At 38.5% G+C, this 25,734-nt stretch overlaps 1 non-coding gene across 1 annotated transcript; it reads left to right on the plus strand.

Annotated features, from left to right (window-relative positions):
• The first annotated feature begins 20,628 nt into the window (after window positions 1–20,628).
• TRNAW-CCA (transfer RNA tryptophan (anticodon CCA)) lies at window positions 20,629–20,700 on the plus strand. The gene has a single exon. It is a non-coding gene; the product is annotated as a tRNA-Trp (tRNA).
• Window positions 20,701–25,734: the final 5,034 nt, after the last annotated feature.

Here is a 25,734-nt window from a genome sequence, read left to right on the forward strand (position 1 = left end):
ATGTAATAAGTATAAATAAATTTTCTGTTTATACTCGAGGACAACCAAACGGTCAGAGGAGTTCACAAAATAGACAGAAAACAAGAAACAGCAGCGTATTTAGTATTCACGGGCTTGAACTGCGGTCACACAATGCATGTGTACTTATGCTAACCACACGCCTGACCACTAGGCTACGGCGGCCAAGGTGATTATTTTGAATAAAAAAAAAAACATTTTTAAGCTCCTTCACTTTATGTTCTTTTAATTACACAAGACTTTGTAATATACATTAATCACATACACTATAAGGACAGAATTTATGGAACACCTGATTTCTGGGCAACGCGACGCTGTCACCCCTCTCGCTACCGGACGAAATCACCTATTGCATTCAGGTAGACGGTAATTCAATATCAGTATGGATAAACGTTGCGAGTGAACCGACTTTGAAAGAGGGACAACAGTGGGTGTCCAACGCATGGGTCACTCTATCGCGAAGGTGGTACAGAAATTGCACTGTTCCCGTTCAACAGTATCAAGAGTGTATAACGAATACGCCATTTCCGAAATAACATCTCATCGTGGACAGCGCTGTGGATGGAGAAAGGTGGTGGAAGAACGTGGTTGTCGACTTCTGTTTCGCATTATTTCAGCCAATCGGAGAGCGACAGTGGCACAAATCACAGCCGACTTCAACAAGAGAGATGCCAGAAATGTCTCCACCAAGACCATCAGGCGATCATTAGCCGCAATAGGTTATGGGAACCGCCGACCCACCAGAATCCCATTGCTAATACCATAACACAGTATTCTACGCCTGAAGTGGGCGAATGAACGTCGGCACTGGACCTTGGATGATTGGAGACGGGTCTCCTGGTCCGATTGGTCTCATATCCAGTTATTTCGAGCGGACGGGAGCGTGGGTATCTGCACGAAGCTATGCTCCCGTCATGGCAACAAGAAACTGTTCAATCAGGTGGACAGTTGGTAATGGTCTGGGGCATGTTCAACAGGCACATGTTGGAATCTCTGGTACATCTAGACGCATCTCTGAACAGTCCAGGTTATGTGTCCATCCTTGCAGACCATTTGTATTTGTTAATGGTCATCATGCACCCACAGGCCAATGGGCTCTTCCAACAGAACAATGTACCTCCCCACAGAGCCATGGTGACTAGAACATGGTTCGAGGAGTATTCGGCAGATTTCCACCATGGAATGGCCTTCCCGTTCACCGGAAATGAACCCTGTGGAGCTTTGGGATGCTGTGGAAAGGTCCGTTCGAGCTTTGGATCCTCCACCCAGGAATGCGACGGAATTATGAACAAGGGTGCAACAAGTATGGATGGAAATACCTGTGGAACGTTTTCGTGAACTGGTGGACTCAATGTCTCGCCGTGTGACGACCTTTATCCGGGTGAAGGTGTGCCTACCCGTTACCAGGTAGCTGTCCCATGATTTCTGTCCAATCAGTGTACCTACAGGAATGTTTTTATTTCCCATCAACGCTAATAGGATTGTTAGCATTGATAAAAAAGGGTTTAACTTCTTCGATTAAAAAAACTAATATTTTTTTCTTGTTAAACCCACTGGCCGCTGTCACAAGTGGTCTGCAGACCAAAGTTGGGAAACACTAGTCTAGAAGGCAGTTAAATTTATCATCTGCTCTAAAATTTTAAATTATTCAATTGATTCTGAGAGCAGGGAGAGAGCTTGTGATATATTGAAATTGAAGCAGATAAAGTTTGTCTAATAATTTTTTCAGATGTAAAAAATTAGAACCCTAATTTCCATATATAATTCTTTTTTTTTTTTTTTTAACTGTTCACTTGTTTCTTGTTGATTGAGAGTGATATATTTATTATTATTATTTTTTTTTGCTATTTCGAATTTTGGCATCCTTCTAGACTTCTAGCTGATACCGATTGGGGCACCCCTTAAGGCGGCCGCTGGTCCCAGTTTATTTCATAGTGATATATATATTTTTTAAATTTATACCTCAAATTAATTTATTAATTTAAAATCATTAAAATTTTTAATAATTTATAATTAAAAAAATTATGTCATAATTATGTCACAAGAAAAATACCCACACAGAAAATTGCTCACACGAATAGAAAAATGCTCACACGGAAGAATGCTTACATTATTTTTAGTTTACAAAAAACAAATTACAGTATTTTATATTTCAAAACGCAACAAAAAAAATTTGAATTTATATATTTTATTTCTACTTCTATACGATGTATTTTAATATTATTGTTGATATAAAACTTTGATTTTAATATAAAATAAAATATTTGGATGTAAATGTTTGTAAGGGAAATTACAGGAAATAAAATGCTCTGGTTTTACTGCAACTAAAGCCTTTTATTTTATTTATAAAAATAAATAATTTTTTCTCTATCTTACAAAGTGAACAGTCAACACTTTTTTGGTTTTTTTATCAACAAACAACTAATTCAGACATATTTCAGTGATTTATTTATTTATCAAGGATTTGAATAGAATTTTCATTACTGTAAGTTAGCCAATCTCTGCAAGTATTTCAGTTCGTCTTCTACCTGCTCATATTCCTGCACGAAAGTGGCAACCAAGTCATGCAGTGCATCATGTCTTCTCTTTTTCACGATTAGACGGAACTGCCTGTGCATTAGCCAGCGTCAGTCTGTGGCAAGCCAGGTCCCTCTTCAGTCCATCAAACAAAAACCACATGCTGGGATGACTGCAGTGGAATAGAGAATTAAGTGCATTGTGAAATCCCTCACAGCAGTTTGTAGTTTTAGGCGGCCGTTCAAGAGCTGCATCATGATGATTCCATATTCTTATTGGAAACTGGGGATCTCTACCTGCTGCACCCTCGATTGTCATTCAGTTATGAAGACAAAAGATGGCAACATAGTACAACAACCAACCGAACATTGTCATGATTCCAATCCTCAAAAAAAGCAGAAGCCAACGTCCCCAGAAGCAAAATGAGGCAATACATGAGAGTAGTAGTAGGTTCTACCCCTCGTAATGTTATGGGGAATGTGTTGTCAGAGTTGAGTAACGATGTACTGGTCCATATGCCCAAACAATCATCCCTTGCGAGAAATCTTCTCAATCACAGAAAAGACGGTCATTTGACTAATCCAACAAAATTAATTTTGACAGTACCATCAACTGATACTTCATGATTCAGGTGTGGATGATCCAGACAGAATTCTGGTTTTAGGTGATAAAGAAATGTTGGTTGAATTCAACAAAGATAGAATTTATAGAGATGGCACACTTTGATAAAGTTCCAGACATGTTTAACCAACTGTATATGTGGCATGCCAAGGTGGGTAACTCATATCCGCCATGTATTTACATTTTGTTACAGAAAAAGACTTGGATACTTATAATAGAATGTTTGAAATCATGAAGCTGTTGGTTCCAAATCTTGTGCCTCAAAAGGTTTTAGTGGATTTTGAGAAGAATTGCATGAATGCAGTGAGGATTGCCTTTCCACACACTGAGGTCAAAGGGTGCTGTTTCTATCTGTGTCAGAGCCTTATTAGGAAAGTCAGCAATGTTGGCTTGAGACTGAATTTGAAACTGATATAAATACAAAAACTCAAGCTGAAGTCTCTTACTGCATTAATCTTTGTCCCAGTCGCTTGCCGCCACATTTCCATACGAAGTTAGCTATAATAAGGTGCTCACTTACTTATTTTCCAAATACATTGACGGCACAGCAGGTAGAGATCCCCAGTTTCCAACAAGAATATGGAATCATCATGATGCAGTTCTTGAACGGTCGCCTAACACTACAAACTGCTGTGAGGGATTTCACAATGCACTTAATTCTCTCTTCCACTGCAGTCATCCCAGCATGTGGTTTTTGTTTGACAGACTGAAGAGGGACCTGGCTTGCCAAAGACTGACACTGGCTAATGCACAGGCAGTTCCGTCTAATGGTGAAAAAGAAGATATGATGCACTGCATGACTTGGTTGCCACGTTTGTGCAGGAATATGAGCAAGTAGAAGACGAACTAAAAATATTTGCAGAGATTGGCTAACTTACAGTAATGAAAATTCTATTCAAATCCTTGACAAATAAATAAATCACTGAAATATGTCTGGATTAGTTGTTTGTTGATAAAAAACCAAAAAGTGTTTTTTATCAACAAGTTGATAAAATTTGGTTTTTTATCAAGTTGATAAAAAACCAAAAAAGAAGGATTAAAATCAACTAAGTTGTCTTTGCTCCATTGGAGAAATACCTGGAGATCAGCATTTAAGGAACTAGTAGCGGATATGCGAGAAGTTGAACAGGGCTGGAAAGTGAAATGCAAAGTGCTTTCATCAGCAAAACTGTGGGTAGGATTTCCGATCAATGGAAGAAGGTCATTGATATACAAGAGGAAAAGAGTGGGGAGAGGAATTGAACCTTCGGGGACACCAGCATTTGTGCGGAAGTTAGAACACAGAGAGCCATTTACTATCACCCTCAGTGAACGTTCAGAGAGAGAACTGGATAACAAATTACAAAAAAAAAAACAGTTGGCAAACCATAAGATGGAAGCTTGTTTAGAAGATCTTCATGCCAAACACGATCGAAAGCCATTGATATGTCATGAGCAACTGCTTGTGTTTCACCGAACTTTTTCATTAAATTTGTCCATAAATAGGTATCATAAGCCAGAATATCACCAGTGGATAGACACTGACGGAATCCGTACTGGTGATCGTTTATCAGACGGAAGGTTTCTAGGTAGTTTAAGAGTTGGCGATTAATTGATTTCTCCATTATTTTAGAAAGAGTAGAAGTAATTGCAATGTGACAATAATGGGATGGGAGGGATTTGTCACCCTTTTTAGGAACTGGCTGGATATGAACAAATTTCCAAGCAGAAGGAAAAACACCTTTAGAATATGAAAGTTAAAAAAAACGTCAAAGAATAGGAGTAAAATTGAGAAGCTCAGGTTTTTAAAACAAGTGGAGAAATACCGTTAGGACCTAAAGTTTTCTTAGCATCAAGATTCGTGAAAAATCCTTCTGACATCGTTTTGACGGAAGACCACAGGAGACATTAAATGGAGCGTGCTGGGAATGGTAGGAAGTGTCTTACCAAGATCCATAATAGATGAGTTGGAAGAAAAATAGGATGCTGGCAGGTCAGCTTTTTCTTTGGCTGAAATGACAATAGAACCGTCTGGTTTTGACAGAGGTGGGAGCAGAGATGGGCAGAAGTTGGGGTCAATAGCTTTGGCAAGAGTCCAGAATGCTCGGCTACCATTAGGGCAAGAAGCAAATTTTCTACTCAGCCTGTTCATAACTGCTTTACAATTGTTGCGAGCTGTGGTGTAGCCAATCCAATTAAGATATGTAACATTCTTCTCTTGAACAGCCTTAGCACGTTTATTGGAAAACCAAGGTTTAGATAAAGGATGAGATTTTAAGGTTCAGTGGAATAAAGTATTCTATTCCTACAAGAATAGTTTCACGGACACGATCTGAGCAAATGTTGGCATCGGAAGTTTTAAAACAGTAATCAGAACAAGGAAAAGAAGAAAAGAAATCTCGTAAGTCATCCCATTTTGCATTCTTGTAATACCAAACAACACGAGGTTGGGAATAGCCATGAGATAAAGACTCTATTGGAGAAGAGACAATCACCAAGTTGTGATATGAGGGGCCTAAAGGACCACTCACATCGACCGTGTACTTAGAAGGGTTGTTTGTGGAAAAAAAGAGATCAAGCATGTTCGCTGTATGGTTAGGATTGTCCAGTATTCTGGTAGGTATTTGAACAATCTGTGCGAAGTAATTAGTAATTGCAAAAGCCTCAGCATCTCAACCAGCTGGGTCTGTGTGACTAGAGAACGCAAGCCAGCTGGAGTTGTGAATATTAAAATCACCAAGGAAAATTACCTCACTGTTAGGAAAGTTGGACTGGAAAAAATCAAGTTGCAAAGAGAGCAAGTCAAAGAACTCCAAGTGATTAATGGAGTTCGGAGAAATGTAGAGACAAGAGATGAATTTGGCAGAATGAGGTAGAGAGATTTTAAGCCAGAGAAGATCGAAAAGAGGAGATTCGAAATTACCAGTCTCCGACAGGGAATATCGGAACGGACATATGCACAAGTACCACCTTTGAGGCGAAAGGGAATCATACAACAAATAATTTTGGCAAATGAGGTGAGCAGTGGTTGACTTAGCCGATAATTGAGATTCTGTCAGAAAAAGTACATGGGGTTTGACAGCCTGCAAGTGGAAATGGACATCATTGAGATTAGAACCGAGATAATGTATATTTGTGAAATATACTTGGTCTCAATTCTAACCAAACTGTTATGATTGGTCCTATAATAGTGTAAAGTGTTAATTTAAATGGACCTGCTTTTAACTTAGTAACCATAAACGAGGAATATTTCATGAAGAAAATTAATTAATTTTAACTCTAATTTTATGATATATTCTCGGTATCGTTTTCAAAAGAATAATCACAATAATAATACAGTACAATATGCTTTATTAATAAAGAAACTAATTAAAATGCAATAATGAAAACTTCTTAATGATGAACAAAATATAACCTAATAATAATAATAGTAATAATAATTTTGAATCTTCTGGATACATTGAATTGATTTTAAACAGAATTAAAAGTAAGATTGAAGATTGTTCAAGCGAAACGTATTAATATGCGCCCATGAGCCAAAACATGTATATTGAGGGTAGTGCCTGTCAGTTCATCAGTTCGAGCCCGTGCAATAGGGAAAGGGAAGCATCTGATAGAGTTTCAAACGTAAATTGAAAATTGATTGAATTTTGAAGAATTGAAGAACGTAAGTTGAAGAATCTGATAGAGTTTCAAACGTAAATTGATTTGCCGTGCTAGAAAGCGGTGGCCAGCAACTCAGCAACCTCAGGCATTGTCGCCTGTTCTAAGGGCGATGGTTTATAATTCCTCAATTTACTGCACAACGAAGGCACACGAGAAGCTTTGCCGATCACACCATCCGGCGGATTGTGTGATCGGCAAAGTTTCTCGTGTGCCTCGGTTGTGCCCATGTTGGCTTACCGTCATCGACACCTCCAACTATAGTGAGCATGAGAACGTCATTCCTGGACATTGTACGACAGGAAAACAATTGCTTAGTCTGGTGAATCAAAGTTCTAGCTTATCATGTCGATGGAGAGGTGCCTACTTTACTGTGTATCCGGACTATTTCATGGCACTGGACTCTTCTAATAAGACAAACGCCCGTGTCACAAGACCCGCGTTGTGCAGGAATGGTTTAAAGATCATGTGCAAGCATTTCGCGTTCTCCCCAGCATCCACATTTCCCCAGACATTAATCCCATCGAACATATGTGGGATGCGGTGAAACTCACACTGGCCAGTCCATACCAGTGCCTCGCTCTTGCTGAACTCCAGGACGTTCTTCTGTCCAGCTGGCCCTTTGGCCTTAATAACACAAATACCATCGTCAGTAGCCTCCGAACTGATTTTTGATAACAGGAGGAGGGTATTGTCCATTCCCCTTCTGTTTAGTTCTGCCCAAAGCCGTTCAAAGGCGGATTTTGCAGGTTTGTGGCTCTAGTCAAGGCAATGATGCTTCTTGCAGGCCCACACTTTCAAACCAAATCACTACAAACTGTGCAATATTAAAGTCCTAGCGCGAATACAGTGGTTATAATGACCATGCTCCTCGTACCGGATATAAAATGCCCAGGTTCGAATCCGTCGATGACACTGAGAACTTTTATGAATCTTTTTCATTTAGTGTGTTGAGTTAGTCTGTCTCAGGAAAGGGCAACAAGGTTTTTTTCTCCTGGAAATAAACCAGGCAAATCAACCAGAGGACAGAAGTAATTTATGGACATAATACACATCAGTGGATAAGAGGTTGGTCTCGGGTAACCCCAATATAACATTTTTTTTGCAGTATTACATGTTGAATTTTCATGCTGATACAGAAAAGGGCAATTTCCATACGCCTGCCATAGTGTAGGAAGAATGGAATTATCCATCCGGGATGTTAGTGTGCTGCACAGTATCCACTGTTCCAGGAACAGCGACCAATGGTCCAGATACAAACCATGAGAAACAATCCCAGGCAGTGAGAACACGATCGCCAAATTTCACAATTGAGATGACACACTCTGGTAAATGATATAATGGATGGTGCCAAGTAAGTCGATGCTGTACATTGCATTGCGTGCTGCGATGCTTCTTTTGTATTCTCCAGTCTTTCGTAAATTCCGATGCAATGCAGCTCCCTATGTATTGCCCTTGTACTAATATTAGTTCCTCCCTGAACTCTTGTTGTTGTTGTTATTGGGTTTTTATGAGCATCAGCGAGTAAGACCATGTTGTTCCATGTATATTGTCTGTAAATTGCGTGTGTTCTGAGGTCGATTTTCTGTTTGCTGGACAAAAAAACTGTTTCCGGGAGAAAAAATCATGCTACCCACGCCTGAGACCAATTAACTCGGCCACATTGTGAAAAAGACCCATAAATATTCTTCCCGTCATCGACGGGATTCAAACCCAGGTCTTTTACACCCGGTTTGGGGAGGACGGTGATCCTAGCAACCGTGATACCCAATTCTGGATGAAGTATATGATAATGTCTGACGGCATCTGTACCATTCATCAAAGAGAAATTTTGTCCCTTGCCCATAATATTTTCATTTCGTGATTACGTTAGCCACCATTGATGTAAATGATTGCAGTTCTTGCGCAATGGTAGGAACACGTTGATATCTAGTATGGCATCCTATGAGGACTGACTTTGGAAGTCGTTAAGCTATTGTTTATTATTACCAACGGACGCAGTGATATCCGGATACTATTGGCAACGTACAATAGAATGGAAGAAGAGTTGGTTAGGACTGCTCGTTGCTTTTTTCTATTTATTTATTTATTTTTGTTTCGAGAGTTTTGCTTTCATTGGTGAGTTTAGTGTCATTTAACCCTCAAGATATGGAAGTTTTTCTGTTTTTTTTTTTTTTTTTTTGCCGGTTAATGCAATCTAGTGGGAATATTCTATAAGCAAGATGGAGTACATTACTGAGCAGCGTGTTTTTTTGGTCTAAAAATGTTTTATCTAAAAAGATCGAAATTTTCGAAGTTAGTAAAAAACTCTGAACAGTCTATGTCTGTAATTGAGTAAGTGTGTCGTTGGAAGAAGTGCAGGAGGAAAATATTGAAAATTATTGCACGTGGACAGGAAGTGATTATTCGTACCCCAAGGAGAAGCGATTCTTATCAGTTGAGCTTAAAATAAACACTTTAAGCACTTGAAACTGTTTCCTTAAAAATGTAGATGCAAAAATTCCTGACCAACATTAAAAATGAAACAATTAGTTCTTTGTGGTTCATTTTCAATATTTGGAAAACAAAGCAACAGTTTACCTTTTTTTTTTTAATTTGAGTAATAAAATCCTGTATCACGTGTTTAATTGCATCAAATTCACCGATACGCACTTAATGCATCAATAAACATAAGCATTCAAAACAGTTTACTCTTTTCTTGATATCTAGAGATAAGATGTGCACGTATGTGAGGAGAACATGAAGAAATTTATCTTTTAAAGTACAAATTAAAATATAGATATTTTCAATGTTTCACATGAACAACCTTATAAACAGACTAACTTCTTTTTAAAAATGTACCATTAATACTTACCCTGGCGTACTATACTCACATGCAGAGGGTGGATCACGAAAACTTCGGAAAGATTGGGAATTACCACAGGTGTTTGGCTTCCGTTGAAAATATGCCAACAGTCCTTTCTTGGATGGTATCTTTATAGGGGAACAACTGAAATGACGCGCTGATGAAACAACAGATTCGTTGTACTCCATAATTTCTCGAAATTCTTTTGCCGAGTCGTGGTATACGATTGTTGAACTGGGTAGCCCAATATCTCTCGAAGCCTGGTAAAAACGACGTTTATTTTCACCATACCGACTTGGTCTCATTGAAGCATTTCCACTCGAATGAGTGGTAGCACTAGCAGTCCCTATTTTGATATTGTTTATGACAGCACCTGGTAAATTTGGATCTTCACATACGTCAGTATTAGAGGTGTGTAATTTACGACAAACTCCACTGTTGTAAGATGATGGTGTGCTAATTTTGTGTGGCAGCTTATCACAAAGGGTAGTAATTTCATCTAACACAGGTGTCTTTCGAGTGGCCACTTCGGTATTGTTATTGATACACTTGATGTTTCTGCAAGGACAATTTGTTTCCAGTGGACCATCTGAAGAATCTGCTTGTGCAATCATCCCATTCATATTGTACTGACATTCAAAGGGTGGGGTTCTTCCTACAAAAGAGGATCCTTGGAGAGATGGTGTTCTGAGTGCATTCGGATAGGAATATGGCTGAGGCGACATCTTCGGAGATTTTAAAGTGGACGATACTGTCTCTTGAAGGTTTTCATCGCTAGAGACGTTGTTTAGAACTTCGGGGTTCACAGAGCGATTATCTTGTTCACTTTCAGAACACAACTGTTCGTTGCTTTTGCTATGTGTCGTCTGATTTTGATATTCATTTGAATAATAAGACAGATCTGGAAATAGTAAAGAAGAAATTAGTAGTCACATCATTAAAGAGTGAAGATTTCTTCTGATGAAAATTGTCGTGTTTTTGTAGCAATGCTAATTCAAATGCAAGGCATTTTCAGTAGTGTTATGTGACAATTTAGAAGGTACTATTGATTACATAGTCTAAAATTAGTAGCTAATCGTCTGGCTTTACATTTTTGGAACATAAAAATAAACGTAAGATAAAATGAAACCTGTATAATGGAAATAATAAAATAAAATTAGGAAAGAAAGCAATTTAAAAAAATTAAAAGAAAAACCATGCAACTGCAGATGCATGTTTTTTTTGTTCATCATTAGGACCATGAACAGTGTGCTGAATCATCATGTTTTATTTGTTGATAGCAGAATAGAATGTGGTGCATGACTCTCTTTTAGTTATCATAAAGTTGAGTAACTATATTTAATACAGAGAATTAATATTAAAGTTTGCCTGTAACCAGGATGTATGACTTCAATTCCTCGTGTCATTGAAGGAATTAGAATCCAAGTCTTTTCCACCGAGTGTGGGGAGGACTGTGTTTATAACCACTGTTCTTCCCGTGAGGACATATCAAGAGATGTACTTTACATATACAATATATATGAACATCATATTAATAATATTATAATATTATATTATCAGTATTAATATATAGTGAATTGGAAAATGGAAATGTAATAATGCAACGATCTGATGGAGAGAATGATTATTTTTACGACAAGAGGATGGCTCACAAGATGCAAAGCAAAGATGTTCATCATCATCAGCCATTTTCAATCCACTGTAGGATGAAGGCCTCTCCAGCAACTTTCCAGTTCCTTTTGTTTTGTTCAATGGAAAAGATGTTATGAAAACGTAACTCCTTAGAACTTCCATTAATAGAGCAGTATGATGAAAGAACTGATATGCGCCCTCGTGCGTAGCACAGTTGGTAGAATCGCTGTCAGGTCTTTTCTACCCACACTGGATAGAAAAGACCTAAGTTCAAGTCCTGTCGATGACGGGAGGATTTTTTATGGACGTTTTTTTCACAATGTGGCTGAGTTATTCGGTCTCAGAGAGAGTAGCATGGTTTTTCTCCCGGAAACTCGAGTGTTTCATCCAGCAAGCAGAAAATCGACCTCAGAACATACGCAATTTAGAGACAATATGAGCACAGTCGCTGATGCTCCTAAAAACCCTACAACAACAACTGATATACATAATTATAGAAGAGAATAGGCTAATCTATGATTAATGTTTCTAAGCATTTGAGAGCGAATATTAGAGTAGACTGTTATAATTTATTGTTTGGCTAAATTCAGTATTACGATTGAATAAAGAAGGTAATTTAGTTAGAAGAGATTGAATAATAGAGTACTGTAAATGCATCCCATATGAATTATAGGCATTAGTCGTATATACATGCACATATACAAAGAACCGTGGTGTGTGTGTGTGTGTGTGTGTGTGTGTGGGCATTTTCTTATGAGAAATTCGCAGTTATGCCAAATGTACGTATGTATATAGAAAATTTGGATCTGAGCTTTTGGATCTTCTGATTACAGAGGCAGAGAATTATTAACGGTCAGATTGCATTGTGGATCTTAGTGCTTTCAGGGAAAGGTATTGTCAAAAAGGTTGCCAACGAGTGTTGAAAAAACAATAATAAGATAACGGGTGTATAGAGGAATATTTAAGAAAGGTAAAAGGTAAATACGAGGTACATTCCAAGAGTTCCCGGAATTTAACTATAAAATTTATTGAATGAACAATTGGGCTTACTAACCTAATCACCTCGAAAGTACCCTCCTTCTACACATACACATTTATTCCATCGACCTTCCCAAGCTTTGAAATATTTAAAATCGTGTTATTTTAGCGCACGTAGGGCCACTTCGGGGTTTTATTTGATGTCATCCGTTGAAGTGGGACGACAACCCCGAAACCCCATTTTCAGTTTATAAACAGCGAGAAGTCAGACGGTGAAAGGTCGGGGAGTAAGGGGGGGGGGGGTTCTACATGACTGTGACTCTTTTTTTGCAGCCAAGAAATGCTGAATTGCCATCGTCATGTGACTGGGCACATAGTCATGGTGCAAGATCCAGCCATCCTTCCATTTTTGAGGTTGTCTTCGCCTCACATTCTCACTCAAACGTATCAAAACCTCAACGTATTAAGCAGCAGCAATGCTTCTCCCCTAGTCACAAATTCGTGGTGCCCCATGCTTCATCATCTTAGAATACGATGAGTATGACTTTGTTGCACGAGACTTCTTGGGCCGTGAGGACATTTTTGTGTGCCATTTCTGATGATTCCACCTTGGTGTCAGGGTCGTAGGCGAACACTCGACTCTCATCCTCAGTGATCACTTTTCTTAGGAAGCTCGGATACTGCGTAGATTTTTCGAACAAATCCCATGCGATGGCTTTCCTGCAGTCCATTTCATCGTCCGACAGTAAGGGTGGAAAACAAACTGCACACACGCAACGCATCCCTAAATCTTCCATCAGGATTGCGTGTACTGAGCATACAGAAATTCCAACTTCATCAGCAATCTCAACAACAGTCATTCGCCTATTATTTCGCACGAAGTAATACTTTCATAAAAATTTCGTCGTTTTGTGACATCATGATGTGCCACTGCTAGGTTCATCTTTCCGTGTTTCCTGTTCGGTTGTAAACAGATTAAACCATTCGTAAACTGCTGTGTTCTTCAAAGCATCATCTCCATAAACTTTCTGTAATGCCTGTATTTCATGTTAACACGCTGTTCAAATTGCGATATTCCGCAATCAATCAACTATGACACAAGAGTGAATTGGTCGAGTAAGTTCCCCCTTGGCATGCGTGCCCACCAAGGTCAATGTCAACGCTCTATGAAACCTTACAGCCGTAGAGCAAACAGTTTAAATACTAGTGTGCGATTTCTGGAACTTTTTTAATGTATACGTAAGAAATAAGCAACAAATACAAAATTGAGAGGTACAGTATAATAAAACCTTTTCTTTCAAATATACTCCTTCCTTCCCAGGGAAAATCTGAAAGTGAGACAATTTTAGATATCTGTATTATTTACTATGTTTTGTGATATCATGTGGATTTGAATGCGTGACGTGCTTGTTCTGTACATGAACACTAACTGATGTGCCACAGCCAATCTTAAAATTATGGAGTGAGATTGTTGCTCTTCATTCTTGTTGTTGATGTTAAAGGTTTTGGCATAAGGGCTACAGTGGCCATTTTGGGCCTTTCAAGTTATTAACATAAAGTTTCAAGTTTGTACGTTTTAGAGGTGAGATAACCTCCTTATTTCCTTTAGAAAGACAAAGAATTCATCTAGGTAATTCATATCAGAATACTGAATATAAAACTCCTTAGTTCTTGAATGTCAATAAGGTCAACGCGCTTCGAAAGAGTTTTAACTTATCTCTTTAATATCATAGTAAGAGGTTGTTCTTAAAACAAAATAAAACAACTTCGTCCGCCTGAACAGTCTTATAATAATCTTACCAATTGTTTCAGGCCTTCTTCCTCCACGATCCATGCCTCTTTTTAGGAAAGGATGCATGAGGGCTGTAAAAGCAGTTTTTCGTTGATGTGGTTCCTCCACTAGGAATTGAGCTAAAAAGTCCCAGCATTCAGTGGCGTCAGCATTAGTGATCTGGACTGCTGCATGGGCATCTTTTAGTAACACACCAAGATAGTCTGATTTCTGGACTTTCTCCATCACAGCTCTGACATCAATGGGCCAAGAAAGATATTTAGGCAAATTAGTGCGAAAAGCTTCCTGAGTAAGAATTTCAAGTGCTACAATGCCAAATGCCCAAAGGTCAATTTTGTTTCCAGCAAGTGGAAGAGATGTGTACTGACAAGCGACCTCTGGTGGCTGATAAATAAGGGGAAGCCCAACTTGTCGTTTGGCAGTCACAGACGAGCTAGGAATAAGGAAAGAATAATCAGCAATCACAGCACTTCCATCAAAAGACAGCAAAACGTTATCGGGCTTCAGATCAAGATGACAAAACCCAGAACAGTGGAGGTAACCTATTCCACTAAGAACTTCATATAACCAACCTTTCACCTTTACGAAACTTCCAGGATCTTGACGAAAATCTTCCCTCTTTATGTGCTCCATTAGAGGCCTACATTGAAGGGGCATCACAAACATAGTAAAATCGTGTTTAATTTCAATTGATTCGACGAGAGGAACAAGGTTAGGATGATCGAGTAATTTCCAGAATCGAATTTCTCCTTCTTCGGGCTCTAAAACTACCTTAATGGCTAAAGGGAAGTTCCTTCTGGGATCCCAAGCTTGTAGAACTACGCCAAAACTCCCCTCTCCAATAACACCCAAGAAAGCAAAGTTCCTTTCTCTTTCAAGATAAGAAATCGCATCCTTTGCAAGGTCGGAGAAAAGCGATCCTTCTCCACTTTCCATCGGAAATTTTCTAAACCATTTTTGTATCCTCTCACAGACCGAAAGAGAGAGTAATCATACTTGTGCCCAATTCAAATGGTATTGTAGAATTTCATTATTTTCTGGTAACTTCTTTGGAAACACACGGATGGATTTACAACTGATGGTGGCGTTGTAAATTAGGGCATTTCTCAATTAACACAGATATGTTTATCTGTAAGCTCCTCGAAGGCTTCTGCTCTATTTTAAATTAATTGAGAAAGCCACGTTGCAACAATGTGGTTTGTGGAATGAGAGATTGCTATTTTCATAGAAAGAATAATTGTTGGAATTCCTCCTCATTTGTATTGTTCAATGCAATAGTTAGCCACGTATGGAGCTCAGAGAATGGACTATTGGCAATTTTTCTTATAAAACATTCGGTATTTGAAAGGATTCAAATGATAACTATTTCAGTATGGTTATGGTATCTCATTTAATCTGATGACGTGGAAATATTTCTCTAATATCTTTTTAAGATTCAAGTTAAATATTTTTGGACCACATTAAAGAATCTTAAGTACTGTAGCAAATGAAAAGAGCTAGAAAGTTCAGAAATCCTGTTCGACTATTGTTTAGGCATTTATGTTCAGAATTTTATTTTGGTAAACGTGTGTTAATCTGAAAACTAGTGCTATATACGTTTAATATGTATGAGTTGTCTGCAATATATATATATATTGAGTGCCCACTTTATTAGACACATCCATCTACTCCTACATCGTCTAGAATTCCCCTTTTGCATAACTGCCAAATGGTTCTTACAGTTCTTGGTATAGCCTCCACTAACATCTGATAAAGTTCTTATGCTATACTGGCCCACGCACAGTGGACGGAACTTTGCATTTCCTTCATGGATGTCAGTAGTGATAGTATTTTTAGCACTGTCCCGCTGGAAGTAATCATCACTTGAGCTATGGGCAGCGAACGTAATGGTACGCACCAGATCTGCAACGATGTATAAATACGCTCTAGCGTTCAGGCGTTGGTCTGTGAGAATCATCCTGGAGCCCGTGGACTGTCAACAAATCATATCCCGGACTATAACACTTCCTCACAAGCAACTCGTCTTGTGTTTATGAATCACAGGTCTATGATTTTATGTACTGTCAACATACCCTAATGCTGTCATCAGCATGATGCAGTTAGAAACTGGACCCTTTTCTAGTTTCCAGTTGTGATGCTCAATATTTCAGGCATTCGGGTATCGCTATATGGAAATTCGTTTCTTAACGTTTCTTCCTGTTGTGTTCGGTGTTCAGCGAAGTCTGATTCATCGTATGCGTGGATGCGTGGTCTGTCTTACTTGACTGAATTGGGTTGTTATTTTCCTCATGATGGCACTCCTGCTGGCCCATAGTATTCTGAAAATCGTCAGCTAATCACATGTATTAATTGCAGATTTACGGGCACAGCTTGTATGCAGACTGGCTGTTCAGGCTTTCCTATCACACTTGCCACTCTTGTTCATACACACCACCAGGATGCTTGCTTTCAAGTTCCACCGAATTTGGAAGTAACCATTGAAAGCAACTTTTTATGTGGGTTGAGAATGTTCCGTATGAGAGACAGTTCCCTTTTATACTTCGGAACAGAATCCAATCATTGGAAGGAGGAATGCCCAGCAGTCAAGCAGACTCGAAATCGAAATCAGAGACTGGCTGCCTAAAGTTTCAGTTTGATTTAGCAGTGGATCCCAAATAATTTTTTTGTTTTATTTTGTAGAGGAGGAACCCAAAATTCATTTTCAAAGATCACGAGATTCCTCCTCCATTCATTGTGTTTATAAATGACATATATCCCGAATTATGTGTCTGATTCTCAAGACGTATCAGTCCGTTTGCATGCTATCATATAGTGTACTTAATAAAGGTGGCACAGAGTTCATATCTTTAAATGATACAATCAAGGCAAGTAGACCGTTTCCGTCTCTTGATGTGTATATCGTTTATATTATGGTCGATATATATGTCATCATAGACAATTGCCTAAAATTGTAGTATAAATCAGCATCTGCATATCAAATAAGAATGATGGTAAAGCAGGGTTGGGTTTGAGCTCCCCCACATAGAGCCACTACTGGAAGTAGTTGTATGTAGAAGGCTCAAGATTATTCTTTGGCATCAGATTTCTGCTTGTCTACAAATTAAATATAAAAAAATTAAGGAAAAAGGATTAACTGAACATTTGCAGAATCTCTGAGATACCTTTGCAGAACTGATTTGCGGAACACACATTGAAAACCACTATCCCAGACTAGTTCTGAATGTCACACGAAATCCTGAGCCTCCAAAGGAATCCAGTTTGTAATCTATGCTACTATACCAAATTAGCAAATGAGGCACCCATAGATTCATAAGCCAAAACATTATGACCACTCCTGTCTCCACAAGTGGGAGTATCCCACAGCACCTAGCCGTGGCATCAACAACCCATATCATATATAGTAACGACATGGGTAGTGCCTGTCAGTCGTCAGTACGAAGCCGGTGTAATAGAGAAAGGGAAGGACCTGATGGAGTTTGAACGGGGAATGATTTTTGGTACTAGGACGGCAGAGGCCAGCATCTCAGCAACCGCGGGTATTTCGGCTATTTGAGGGGGCCGTAATGAAGGTCTGAAGAGTGCTAAGAGGGGGAGACTACCATCGTTTGACAGTCGAAGTAAACTGCGGTTGCCACGTGCTGTCCAAGAAATCAGACTGCTCAGGATCCCCCAACTCAGACTACGACCATGGCTCACAGAGAAGCGTCTCCGATTGCACCATCCATCAGTCGCTCTTGCAGATGGGTCTACAGAGTAGGCGATCTGTTCATGTGCCCACATTGACCAACCGTCATCGATATCTCTGCTTGCAGTGGGCAGGCAGAGCATGGTTCCTGGACAATAGACGACTGGAAAAGAGTCTCCTGGTCTTTAATATTAAACTAAAGAAAAGAGACTAATCATTCGATTAGAGACCCAAATTGTCCTGAGTATTGCAAAGTTGAAATTTCAAATTTGAATATCAATTATGGATAGTATGGGTAGTTTGGATAGGATTGGGGATACAAATCACTGGAGGTGTGTGAAATTAAGGTGTTACAATTGAATTGTTAACGATCAAAAACAGTTATGGATGAAGTGAGGATAATAATGTGAGAACATCATTATGACATTCCTTGTATGCAAGATCCTTTTTATATATATCATGCAAGCAATTCAATGTCTAAAATTGACAGGCATTCCAGTGAAAGTTAGACTTATTCAATCATCAAACAATAATCCTAAGTCTGATATTGCTATTTTTAATGAAGATTTAGATGTAACTGTCATGAATGGATTTTGTACCCAGAATAACACAGGTGTTCTTGTTACTGAAAGTATTATTTCTTTTTATTTATTATCAGCCCTCAATCTCAAGATATGAATGAATCTGTCAACTAGATCGAAATGGTTCTTCCGCTCTCAAAAATTTGAAAAAAGAACAATTAATATACAGGGTGTTTCAAAAATGATGGTCAATAATTTAAAGGTGAAAAGTACAAACTTACTCGGCTTTTTTTTGCATATTGTAGTCTGTACAGTTCACTTTAAATTATTGATCATCACTTTTGAAACACCCTTTTGAAGAAAATCACTTTTGAAGAATTTATTTATTTTTTACTTTCATAGGTAGAGCACTCCCTCCTGTGGATGTTTCTTTTGCACATCCATTGCTTTTGTACTACCACCAGTGGATGCGGATAGACAATGACATAGGGTCAGCTCCATTTGCCGTAGAACGAGAGCTGGGAAGCAGTTGTCCAGGTGATGGCTGCTTTCTGGTGGCAAAGAGGCCTCACAAACAACATACACAACAGTACACATATTAACACTACACAAACATACATTTACACTACACGTCTGGCTCGTTTTACAGATATTCTGTATACTATCACAGTGACATTAGATAGAGATGGACCTTGGTCTGGGAGCCATCATAGACAGCATGCACATGCACACTTCGGCATTGTTTCGGACTATGTTTTACCCTGCACATGGTGACCGTGTATCCAGATGGCACTGCTCTTTCAACAAGACAATGCCCCGTGTCACAAGGTCAGCATTGTACAGGAATGGTTCGAGGATCATGTCCAAGCATTTCGTGTGCTCCTCTGGCCGTTTAGTGATCTCGATATGTGGTTACCGTAACAACGAATTTGTTAACAATTACAGCCACTCAAGAGTATAAACAGGAATCCTGTTGAGCTGATCTTGGCTTGCATTTGCTTCTCCACCACCATGGAACAACTTAAAGGAAAGCATACGATGGACAGTGCAGTTTTGAGCATCAAAACTGCACCAAACTGCAATTGTATCAATATATGGCTGTCCACGGAAGTCATTTAAAAGATTTATGTCTGGTAGATGGATTACCCACTAGGAAGTCACAAATACAGGTTTATGTAAGAAATTACTGGTGACCTTAATATAACAATTTGAATTTACCCACTAGGAAGGAAACTGCTTACCTCCTATCTTTTAAAAGCCTGCTGCTGTCAACAACAACAATATTCTCCCTACCTTCCTCAGAAATTAAATAAATGTTTCTTAGAGTTCGAATGCTACAGTATATTATGCCATTTTTTAATTTAAAAAACAAAAAAAAAAAACTCGCAGTGTTATTTTATTTTTACATTATTTAAAAATTATTTTATTAGGCCTGTCCGTGTATGAATATTTTTCATAGGGTGCACAAATTTATAAATTCGTCCCTGACATCCAAAAACTAACAGATGTATTGTGGCAAGTTTTCAATTTTCAAATTGACAATAAAGAATATTTAGCTACTTAATTGTGATTTTTATTTATTTAAGTTTTAAAATCCCATCATGCCTTTTGGCAGATTGTGCAATATACGCCACCATAAATTAATATGAATATCTTCTGCGATTTTAAGTTGAAATTGTACGTACACATTTTTTCAAAGAAGTATTAAAATATTCATTTAAATGTGAAAATACTGTTTCTTAAGATGTTTGTTACCAGTAATAAGTAGTTTTTCTTTTCTGGTGAGTATGGGCTTGGCACACCCAGGGTCCTGAGCTGGATATCATCATTCTTCTCGGTGATTCCCTTCTACTTTTGACTCTCTCTTTCTTTGGGTAACTCGGGAAATTTTTTTTTGGCTGGTTCAGCATAAGCCTCAGGCTGTAATAATAATAATAATTATTATTATTATTATAATATTCCCCCTCTCCATGTAAATATTTTTGAAAATTTCGTAAATTGATTTAGCCAATAATTCACTTAAATAAAAACATTGTTCTTACTAAAAAAATATCTTGACGAGATCTCTTAACAAACCGATTACAAATAAAAACAGGAGTGAAATTACCGAATTTAATATTATAAACTTTTAGTCATAGATGGCGCCACACAACGTTCTATGAATCCAAGCTTTAGTTGACATTTTAATTTATAGAGCGTATATTATGTTTCTTTAGGAATATCATATTTCAAATTATAATGTAAATCATAGGAATGCAAAGCTAAAATGAAAATACGTTGTTATACAACACGTTATATCTATGAAAAACAATTTTAAATACTAAATAAAAACCAATATTGTTCATAAATAAGATTTAAAGATAGCATTATTAACAGAGGGCCGGTGGCGCAATGGTAGCGCGTCTGACTCCAGATCAGAAGGTTGCGTGTTCGAGTCACGTCCGGCTCACACTGCAATGCAGTTTTTTATTTTTTAACTCCTTAATTCTTAACTCTTTATTTAGAATTATTACCGACCACTTAGGTAAAAGTGTACTTTTATTTAAACATCAAACATTATTTTATTTGTTTATTTTGGATAAATAAAAAAGCCCTCTCTGTTGTGGTAAGATGCAATCTCTCTTCATTTTCACGGAATATTGAGAATATTGCAATACCTGAGGGAATACAGAATGAACTTCATTTTTGTTTTTCTATTCAAAATCTTAGTATTATTTTAATCCCTAAAATAAAGTGAACGTCCAGTTGACATTGCATTACTTCAAGTAAGCATTAGTTCCCTATTGAGATAGAAATAAGTGCTGACATAAATTCTTAAAGACGCCTCTTGGGCAGAGTTGAGTTTTTTTGGCTCATCAGCGACTTGGACATATCAGTACAAATGCGCGTTCGCAGACACAAGCGAATTTTATTATATTATTATTATATTTTAATATTTAGCAAAATGAAAGACTGTTTAATGATACTGACTAATTTCAATAAGGCAATTTGATACCACCATCAACATTTTTTTTTTACAATAATAATCTGTTGACTGTAAAAATATACCTTCTGTAACAGTTATGTTAATATGTAAGTTATATGTGGAATTATTAATGAATTGTAAATATATGAGCTGTATAATGTTTGTACACAATCATAAATGTGTAAATACTGTATGTATTAAACATAAAATGTGTATATAATATTTCGGGACGAGACTACGTGTTCAGTATATGTAACCCACTGCACGTAGTATCTCGTACCCTGATATGTACTTAGCACCCTCCTGGCACTATGTACTTAGCACCCTCCTGGCACTTTGCCGTCCCGGGGTGGTTTCCTTATGGAAATAAACAGATAATAATAATAATAATAATAATTTTTGCTTTTTCTGGCAATGTTCCAATTATAAGTGGTCTTGTTGAAGCAACTAATTGAATTCAGTATATTTTGCGGAAATGATTTCTTGCAGAGCAGTATAACCTTCTTTTTCTTCCAGTCACATAGCTCTCTGAGGAGCTGTGTGGCCACCAACAAATTCCTCCAACTGCATCGATCAAATATCGATGCAGTTGGAGGAATTTGTTGGTGGCCACACAGCTCCTCAGAGAGCTATGTGACTGGAAGAAAAAGAAGGTTATACTGCTCTGCAAGAAATCATTTCCGCAAAATATACTGAATTCAATTAGTTGCTTCAACAAGACCACTTATAATTGCTATACGAGCAGCATTGCAAAGTGTCATGCCCAGAAGTTCACTGATCCCATCCTTCCACCTAGTTGCAGGTCTCCCTCTGCACCCTTCCCCTCGGTTTTTCCTTCCATTATATTCTTCAACAGAAGGTTTTCTCTTCTTACCCAAAACATTGAGTTTTCTTTTGTTGATGCTATGAAGAAGAATTTTAGGCCTGCCAATTTTGTTCAATACCCACTCATTTGTTTTTCGATCCAAGTAAGATATACGAAGTGTTGTCCTGTGACACCAATTTTCTTCCTGTCAACTCTTTTCAGATTCCATCCTTCACATCCATAAGTGGCTACTGGAAACATTAACGAATCAATGATTCGCAGTTTCGTCTTTAGGGGCAGATCATGATCTCTCCATAATTTTATCAGATCAATAAACAAATAATTATTTATTCTTGACCTAAGGAATCAAATTCATCAACTTCTTCGATATCTTGCCCATTAACCTTAATCTTACTGGAATCAAGATTATCACCAATTGCTTCACATACTCTCCTCAGAGTTTCTTTAAGATGATCCTTAGAATTACAAATTAGCACAGTATCGTCTGCATAACGAAGATTGCTTATCTTCAGTCCTCCAATTTTGATGCCAGTCTCCAAATCTTCCAAAGCTTCACGCATGATATCTTCGGCATAAAGATTAAAAAGATGAGGTGACAAAATACAACCTACAAGACGTTTAATTTAAACAGAATTTTCGACATTGCATGTCCTCTTTGAATCAAATCAAAGACAAAAAATTGAGCAAATTAACTAGTGATGATAGTCATCAGCTGAACCGAAAATTTGTTATTTTGTACCAGGACCGGTTTTAGTAAAACGACTCAATGCTTCGGAGGACCGTGCGTTTCTGGAATTTTAATCATAGTAATTAGAAAGTAGCTTTACAACTTCACAATAACGATTTTATAATTTCAGATAAAGGAAATACTGTACATAAATATCTTCGTTTTAGCAATTGCATGTCGTCTCTTTACATCGTTTGAGCAATCACTATTTTTATTTATTCTTGACTTAAGTAATCAAATTCATCAACTTCTTCGATATCTTGCTCATTAACCTTCACCAATCACATAATTTTAGTTTTACACACATTCAGAAACAATCCTTTTTTCTTACTATTTAATCGAAGCAACTTAGTATTAGCAATGGGCACATGGTGCAAGGAATGGCTTATGCTGCACCAGCAAAAAATAAATAAATAAATAGAATAAAATAGCAAAATAAGAATAAAAATAAAATAATAATAATAAGAAAATTAAAAATAATAAAATAAAATAATTAATAAGAGAAAAAGGAAAGACAACCTATGCGTTTCTCTCCTCCCATAGGTAATTATCCAGATGACCTTTGAATTTCCCCAAACTGTCAGCCTCTACCACCCATTAGATAACTTATTCCAGTAATTTATAACTCGCTGGCTAAAATAAAACTTCCTGAAATCAGGCTAAACATCTCCCCCCCACGTAACTTGAAATTATGGCCCCTAATTCTAGAATCATTTATAACCGTGAAAGACATTTTAGTGTGCACACACACACACACACACACACACACACACATACAATTTTTCTTTCATCACAGATCAGGATGCTGTTGATCATTGGAATAGATTGCTTCTCATGGTGGTTGAGGTTGAGAGTCTGGTTGAAAGTGGAATTGGATTGTTACAGCAAGGATTGATGCAGCAATGCCAACAGTGCTGCAGTAAAAGGCGCTATTAGTGAAGCTGTACTATCAGGCCCACGTGGACCTATGACTGTTTGTGCTGTCCCCAAAATGTTTGCGAAATTTGAAGCGACAAGACATCTTGGTGTTCAACGAGGTAGAGAGTGTTCAAAATGTGGCTATGGCTGTCGTGGATTTATCAAGTCAATCTTCAAGTGTTAGCGCAAGTGTGCCAGCTGTTTCTCGTGAAGTGGACATGCCGTATTCCACTAAGGCTAGTAATGCGTTGGGTGTTGCGGTACCATCCTTACAAGATGCACATGCTACAGCAGCTAAAGCATGGTGATGCAGATATTCGTTTCACATACGCACTTCAGTTTCTGGCGCAAATGACAGTGGATATCACTTGGCCATGGAACATCCTTTGGAGTGATGAAGCCCACTACTGCTTAAATGGACAAGTGAATACGCACAACTATCGCATTTGGGCAACAGAAACACCTCGAGTTATCCAAGAGGTCCTGTTGCATTCTCCAAAAGTGACAGTGTGGTGTGGATTTACGAGCACATTCATGATTGGGCCATATTTTTTTTGAAGAGGTAACACCAACTGGACCCCGCACCTGTTCCGTCACTGGACAGCGATATTTTGAAATGTTGGCAAATTTCGCAAAATCAGAGCTGCAACAACGTGGGTGCCTTCAGGATATCACATTCATGCAAGATGGTGTGCCACCCCACATCCACCGCTGTGTCCAAAGATTGCTAAGGCAACACTTTACAGGCGAACGGGTCATCAGCTGTTGTTTCGAAACATCTTGGCCACCCCGATCACCAGATCTTGGCCACCACGTGCGACTTCTGGTTGTAGGGTTTTTTGAAGAACTAGGTATATCGAGAAGGATGTCCAACTTTGGGAGATCTGAAAAACAGCATTAGACGTCGTGTGCTGGCTATTCCAGTTGACATGTTATGTTCTGCTGTAAAAAATGCTGTTCTTCGAATGGAAACTGTTGTTGACCAAAATGGAGGATACATCTAACAATTGTAGCGCTGTTTAAGTGATTTGTATTGCCACAGCGCCACATAGTGACAAATTTTGTAACTAATCTTTTTTTTCCAATAAATGGCGAGCGCATTCTTTATTATACCTGTTGTCCAAATCTCTTCACTACGAGCCTTAGAACTCGCTCCAGAGCCTTCTACATAAAGTGTGAAGTATTTTAGGGTCTAACAGCACCAGGGATTTCCCTCCATCTCCGCATTGCATGCATTGTTCGTGAAACACTGTACTCTGTAAAGACCAGAGATTTAAAATGTATATGGGTATTGTTCTGTAGTGTAATGTCGTGGTGCGTTGTATCTTCTGACCATTTAGTCGTTGGACCCCTAATGGGACCCACCGTTGCCCACACTTTGCCGCGAGGAGGCAGGTCAGGTACCCAGTAGATTATATTTCGTACTCTGGCAGGCCCTGCCACCTAGTTTCCGAAGATTTCAGAGCCAAGGGCCTATTGCAATAAAAAAAAAGGGATAAGCACTGAAGTTTTATTAAGCTCAAATGGTTTAATAAGAGTGAGGTTTGAATTTTAATGCTAGCAAATTGCTGTTAATTCAGAGGGCGTACGCTGTCGTTTTAGTTAGAGTGGGGGGAACTGAAGACTGCGGGGGGTAGCCAGACAGAAATATGAGGACTATAGAGAAGGCGACCCCAGACAGATCAGTGGGGACATGCCCCGCTAGGGGCATGCCCCACCAGAGGAAGAAGGGGGCAGCCAGAAGGGGAAGAGACAGAGGTGCATCACCTCCCCTCCTGACTATGGGAAGGAATAAAAGTACCAAGCAAGTGAGTCTGTACAGATCGCCAGAAAGGCGCTGGCAGCAAAACTGCAGAAGTCATAGTCAAATCAAGTAGGTCCAGTCCGGTTGCAGTTCCTGAGACAGTGCGGTCCCATCCAAGAGTTATCAGGTTGGTTTTTGGTCATACATGGGAACGTTGTCCCGTCCATGAAGTCCATTCTTGTGTCATTGCTGAGTCGTCTAGGCCGTTGTGTTACCCCTACATTGGGCAGTGTAACGTTCGGA

This window comes from Mastigoproctus giganteus, chromosome 11 (genome assembly GCF_048544385.1).
Source record: "Mastigoproctus giganteus isolate SK-2022 chromosome 11, ASM4854438v1, whole genome shotgun sequence".
Taxonomy (NCBI): domain Eukaryota; kingdom Metazoa; phylum Arthropoda; class Arachnida; order Uropygi; family Thelyphonidae; genus Mastigoproctus; species Mastigoproctus giganteus.